Raw genomic sequence first — 6392 nt, forward strand, 5'->3', positions numbered from 1 at the left:
TGGGCTACTGAGGAGAAAAGCTTTTTGGATTTACACGATCAAATGAGATTTGAAAACTAGGATTCTGCATTAAGCAACAAACCCAATCCTTTTTATCCATTAATATTTTATCACATTGGACAGAAAGTACATTGAATGATTTTTCTTCATCCACTTTTCATACGGTTGGTTTGTCTTCTCACAGATGAATGGGGCATTACTACTATCATTACTTTTTTTTCAAGAAAGTAATCACAAAAAAAGCAAATCACATCTTCCTACTTTTCATTCCTTAGGGTTTATTTCAACTCTTTCCCAGGCTGTCTCCAATGAGATCACCACTTTGACCAGTGCTGCACAGAATACCTACTGGTTTTAATCTTAACTGTCAGCAAAGAGAAATGAATCTGACTGATTCTGTATGGTATAATACAGCCTTGATATCTCTTGTTTGTGGATTGCTTGTGTAGGCCCTCATCTTTCAAACTTTTATTCACATCATTAGCCTCACCAGGTCTATTCAGGTGAAGATTTGCAGGATCTGCTACCTAGATCATAGACTATTTTGGGAAAGAAAATAATCTGCTAGGTCTCAGAAGTTCATGATTTTGGGGTTTGAGCATTTATCCTGCTATGACTGACTATGCATGCCTTAATGAAACATTCTGTAATTTTGATTATCTAAATGGTTTTCCCAGCACTCTCATAACTTCACTGAGAGATGGGAGGATTCCAGTTTGCCTAATGCCTTAATCTGTATTAGAGCCTTTCTAATTAAAGCAGACCTGTTACTATTAAAAAAAAAAAAAAAAAAAAAAAAAAGCAGGATGTTCTGTAATCCTGGATTATTAGTGATTAAACAAGAAACTTTAAATTTCTTTTTGAAATAGAGTATCACTCAGAAACACAGATTCCAAATCACAGCAAAACTACTTTGATATACTACAAATACCTAGTAAGCTTTTTTCTTAAATCAAAATTGTTTTTTTATAATCACTGTGCATTTTCAGAACTATGCAAGAAGTTGCAAGAATTTGTGGGAAGAATCAACTTTTTACATCTGACCAACTCTGACCTTGATTACAAAAACTGTATTGTACTTGCCCAAATGGCTAAGAATTGAGATCACAGATGTTAGATAGCTAATCCCAATTTAAGCAGAGAATGCTAAACTTGAGCACGCATTAGTCTGAAGTTGAATGCATAAAATTAAATAAAATTTGTTATCTGGCAAAATTTAAAAACTAAAAATCCAGCATTAAGTTTATACATAAGGTATGACTGCTCCTACCTCAGGCAGTTACTTCAAAATGGATGTGGCAAAACCAGTCTGACTTTGTTATGCCCAAAGACTTCCTTGGCTCAGTTTGCTGCCTCTCTGAGGCATTCAAAGGGTAGAGTGGCTGACAGCATCCCTTATTTCCCATCCTTCTGCATTTTAGAGAAGGCTGTGTTTGTTCAAAAGAGCTGACAACTAGCTAGTGCTGTGGGCCCACTGCAGGTCAGCTGTAGCTGTGCGGGCATGCTAGTTCCAGCAGAATGCGGCACGACCTATGTTATTGCTGTATCGTGTGACTGTATCCTCTGGTAAGTGCTGTCCGACTCTGCTCAATGGTACCTTTATCCCATTTTCCCAGCCTGGAGACAATATGGACAAGCAGGGATGGTTCTAACCTGCAACCCTTCTGCCTTCTGCTAAAACCAAGACCTTGCTCACTTTGCTGGTATTCGAAAAGTCCTGCAAACAGGCCTAATCTAGCACCTCTTTCAGAAGGACGACAGTCTTTGGATGAACACTCTGGCTGCTGAGCAGTAGTGGCAACCCTATGACCCAGAACAAGACCACAAGAGCCCCTCTCTTTTATGCAGCCAACTTTAAAAGGAAGAAATTTTAAAAAAGGGTTATTTCTAGAAAATTATCTGAGTTAAATACTGCTCTGAGAGCAAGCCCCTGAAAAAAAACAATCCCTAGTTCCTGAACTACAGCCTGACTCACATTAGTGACTTGCCCCACACTGCTCAGAACACAGCGGAAGAGTCAGAGACAGAAAATCCTAAGTGAATGGAGAAGATACTTGGTCAATTCAGGCATCTCTAGAAATAGATGGTGGCTAGAGAAAGAGGGCATCACAACTCCGGATAAAAGTTTTGGTCTTGCTGACCTTTGCATCCACTGCTTACAACACAAAGCTAAGAACAGAATCTGGCAACGTGGACACCAGAAGCTGGAAGACAATCTTCTCAATCTGCTTCAGCTGCACAGCCAAGCTGTATCTTACACAAGTACGCAGCACAAAAGGGGCCAAGAAATACTGCATGAACCACATACAGATCACAAAGAGGTTTTCAGCAGCTTGCAAACATCATCGAACAGGTCAAAGTAATATATTGGCACTGTTTATGCACTAATCCTAAAATGCATGAGTTCAGTAACAGCACCGTAGGCATCACAGAAAAGCATGCTACAAGAGAAGTTTAAGATCAGCTACATATAACTTTTGATTGTTAGCATTTTCTCTGTGCTTTGACAGCCACTCAATAAATGTTAGAATGCTGACCCACAACATCACTACTTAGTGCCAAATGCCTCTCAAATCCACTTGCAGTGGTTGGCTCATCTTTATTTAAAATTCTCCTAATCAGAACAGGGAGCACCAGTATGTCTGTACTGTGCACTTTCCCAATACAACATGCAGCACTGATTTTTCCAGTATTAGGTCCCACAGTCTTCTCTAAATGTATGGGAAGTGTATCTGTTAAACTTTATGCTATTGGTCTTTACCAAAGAGAAGCTTCCGTAACTTTGGGCATAAGTCTTGGCTGTAGACTTTGATCCCTATAGAAATGTTGCTAACACCACCTTCTGCCTAAAACAGATGCTTTCACAGAATCAACTGAGAAGGCAAGAAAGCTGAAAACTGGCTTGGGAAGGGATTGCTGAGAACCAGACAGATCTTGCCCTCCAGATCTTGAGAGAGGACTCATGAACCTACCTAACAGCAAAAGGCTTTCCAATGTTAGATTCAAAATCAAAGACAACAAGAAGTGCTTTAAAAGTTACCTGCCCTACTGGCACTGGAAACCACTGAGAAACACAAAAGAGACTAGTGACAAAACTTTGGAAGACACTACATAGCTAGCAAATTGCTCACTTCATTGTGGGTTTAGATATTTATCACAAATCTGTGTATACAAATAATGAATAAACACTCAGACTGATAAGGAACCAATTGCTTACAGAATACCTAAAGCATCAAGTTTTAAGCACCTACCATGGGTGTCAACAAGGACCAGTACCTCCAGAATAATTCCTGTTCCTGGCAGGGACTTTAACCACTGCCTATACTGAAGTTACAAAACCACTTACCACTTTTTGTTGATTACAGGGATCACAGGCTTAATGAAAACATATGGACAGCTGCTAATTAAGTACTCATGTTGCCACTTACTTTGCATTAAATCAACATCCTTTCCCCCTAGCTTAAGTACAATAAAAATTAAAGGCTCAGTTCCCATTTTATCTCATGGAAGTGGGCAATATGAAAAAACCTGTGTTCCATACCCAAAGAACACAGGCATCTCCAACCCCAGAATAGAATTCAGAGTCTCAAAACAGGCACATCAAAGAGCAAAATCTAAAAGCCTCACAGGGACGCCAGCACAAAAATGCTATAGGCAGCCATGCATCCAAACTCCCAGCCTTTTCTAGAGAGCATGTTCCCAAAACACAGTCCCAGCAGACAACTCCAACCACGTAATTCAGAAGTATCTAAATGTTCTTTGAATGACTTGTCCGTCCCCCCCCCCTTCATCCCCCTAGAAGAGGATGTTGCCTTTTATATAAGTTGGAACATTAGATCACTTGCACAGAAAGAGAAATAAATATTTTAGGGCTTTCTCAGCTTGAATAGATTCAATTAAAGATTCCTCTACTCCACCTGTTAAGAGAAACTGCTCCTGGCTGAGGGAAAATGATGGTCAATGAGGGAATTCTTACTCCTCCTGTGGGAGGTTACCACAGACAAACACAGTTTACTGGATAGAACAGTAAAAAAAAAAAAAAAAACATAACCAAAAACCCCAAGGAGACACAGACTGACTTGTTTTGGGTAGGCATGTTGTATTCCAACAAACAGGAGCAGAGCACCCAGGTGACAGCAGCTGGGGGATCTGAAGAAAGAACTTCAGATACAGGCAATCTTCAGCTCAGAAAAATGAGGTACTTTGTATACTCAAAGCAGCCAGCAAGCAACTCGATTTGCTGTTAAGAGAATTAGAAGTTGACATATGACTTTACATTTGACCCCAAGTGTCTGATACTCAAGGCAAGTCTGATACTCTTAACACAAGCTTTTGAGCACATCTCTTGCTTTTAGGTTAGTCACTCTTGCATTAGACTGCAATACAGAGGATAAAATAACTTAGCACAGAATGAAGTGAGGCTGGATTCAGTGTGTCTATCTAACCAGTGGCAGTCATCTGTCTTTTCAAAACAGGCGGAGCACTCAGCCTCTGAATGCCGTTAACTCTCCAGGATCAGGTAGGACTGAACCCAGATCTCAAAGCATTCAAACTCTCTGAACAACAGAGGGTAAAGAATGCTTCAAATACACTTGCTTGGATTTCATGGACATGCACCAAATTAAAAGAAAAAAGCTTACTAAAAATATGCATCTTTATTCAAATAAGGTTATCTCCAAACTCCAAGTGTCAATTTACATTAGTCAGAAACAACATGAAAATGTCAGCTGTTTGAATTTAAGAAAACCCCAGTAGACAGTGTTTGATGTTACAGTAATTGATGCATTGATAAATGACAAATTTTCTTCAAACAGGAAGTTAGGTAATTTACAAAGCATATTGTGAATTTTACTTTTGAAAGGTTCAGGAGTGACCATGTATTTAATATACCCTGACCAGTACAATGAGATTCTCTTGTCACTGCCAAATATTTGCTACTTATCATCCACACTTCAAATACAATTATTAGACTTGTTCTCCCCCATATTGTCAAACTGGATTCCAAGGTGTCTTCTCCTTCTAGTCCCAAAATCTTACTTGGTAAAAATCAAACACACTATCAGTGCTGAAAGAAGCTTCTAGTAGCCAGTCATAACAGGAGGCTACATTGACTGACAAATATTCTTAAAGTCCAAATTTGTTGCTATCATTTCAATAACACACACAACAAAATTTGAGCTGGGCAACTGGGAGCTTTCCTTTGATCCAGTGAGTGATGAGGCAATTATGGAAGTTCCAAGGAGAGATGACTGTGAAATGAAGCATGAAGCAGTTATCACTTTTTGGATGTTACACTTTAGACCTTCTGCTCCCTAATACAAAAGTTTCCTAGTTGCACGTGGGAGATATGTCAGATCTGTTAGCAGCATAAAATACATAAACTGAGCCTCATACTGAAGATACAATTTTAGGTTCAAGTTTTCCCCTCAACACCATCCCCAGCCTTCTCTTTCTAACAAAAGACACAGAAGTATAGACTGCTCCAGCTTTAAAACAAAAGTTATGGTTGGATAAATTCACAGTAACAAGAAATACAGACTTCCTTCAATTGATACATTAGAGCTGTTCCTCATTATGCCAGATACATGCACCTACTTATCAAAATACAATTGCTAGCCTTTCTGTATAAAGGGTTTTGCAAAGCCTGCTGTGGGAGACAGAGTTCTCTTTAGGTGTTGCAATGATGCAGGAAGGCTTGCAATTGAAAGGAACAACAGTGTACATTTTCAGAACAATTTAAGAAAATGTATTAAGTTTAGTTAGAAGAGTCAGGGTTGTAGTAGCTTAGACTCAAGGCACCTGTAAATATTTGCTGGTGTTGACAGAAGAGAATGGATAAATTCCTGTGTTATTCTGGCTTATCTGAAAAGTTTTTTTCATTAGTTTAACCTATTTATCCAGCAAGATTAGCTTGAGGCAGTAGTTTCTCCAATCAATACAGCAAAATCTTCTCAAATTTAGAAATGAATCTATAAAGCTATACCACTTACAGTATACTACATACTGTAACTACATAAATAGGTGTGTAGGTAGTATTGTTCTATTGGTATAGCACAGATATCCACTTTTTGGACACTGTAAATTAAGTAACAAAATATATTGCATAGATTTATCATTTCTCCAAACTGACAGGCACAATACTGAAGTGTTCTTCACTACAGCGAATTTGGCAGCATGTGTTGCACTCCAAGGGAGTAGACGGTAGGAATGCAGTAGTAGTATGCTAGATTCCAGATAATTTTTGCAGATTCAGACAAACAGATTAGTAATTAAAAGTGAAACATCCTGATGCATTTGTGTATTTTATAGAATTTAAAAAAACCCAACCCCCCCCTTTCTAACTCTACACACAAACAACTCAAGGACAAAGTTACCACAGATATGTAAACAAG

The sequence above is a fragment of the Haliaeetus leucocephalus genome, unplaced genomic scaffold, assembly GCF_000737465.1.
Source record: "Haliaeetus leucocephalus isolate CR32 unplaced genomic scaffold, Haliaeetus_leucocephalus-4.0 Scaffold866, whole genome shotgun sequence".
Taxonomy (NCBI): domain Eukaryota; kingdom Metazoa; phylum Chordata; class Aves; order Accipitriformes; family Accipitridae; genus Haliaeetus; species Haliaeetus leucocephalus.